This window comes from Penaeus monodon, chromosome 29 (genome assembly GCF_015228065.2).
Source record: "Penaeus monodon isolate SGIC_2016 chromosome 29, NSTDA_Pmon_1, whole genome shotgun sequence".
Lineage (NCBI taxonomy): Eukaryota > Metazoa > Arthropoda > Malacostraca > Decapoda > Penaeidae > Penaeus > Penaeus monodon.
Window position 1 is genome coordinate 31,590,030 of NC_051414.1, and position 611 is coordinate 31,590,640.

Consider the following 611-nt stretch of genomic DNA (forward strand, 5'->3'; position numbering starts at 1 on the left):
GAACACAGATGTTTCCTTAAAGAATAATATTTTGGTCTTTGATTATGATCAAACAATTCCTTTGTTATTGATTCTTAAAAGTAAAATGAATAAGTATGAAAGCCGTCCTAGTTTTACACATCATTTCCAATGGAAAAACGAGTTGCATATTAGATTCAACGTTTTATTTCTGATTAAGAGAAACATTTTAATTAAAGTCTGATTCATTATTGGATCAATAACAGTGATAGATAAATAGTAGACCTAACCTCCTACTCAATATGCTGCAAACACGACAAATACCCAAAGCATATAGCTAAGACCCCTATGTAAGCCATGGTCACGAACTCTGCCAAAATTATGGCTATTTCCTCCGTTAAAGCCAAGGTACTTTAGTATACATATCTACCTTGATTAAAGCCACGACCGGGTCATTCACTGGGTCGGTGTTAGCCATGGGCCTAAGGTCAGGCGTAGCGACACGTCAGCTGATCAGGGCAGACAGGGTCATCCTCAAGACCAGGATCGTTGTGAATCATCTCTTATAGGTATTCATGAGTAATAAATGGTATTCATCGTGTTCATACATACAGTCGTAATATGAAAAATGAGCCTTAAAACAGTTTTCGCAG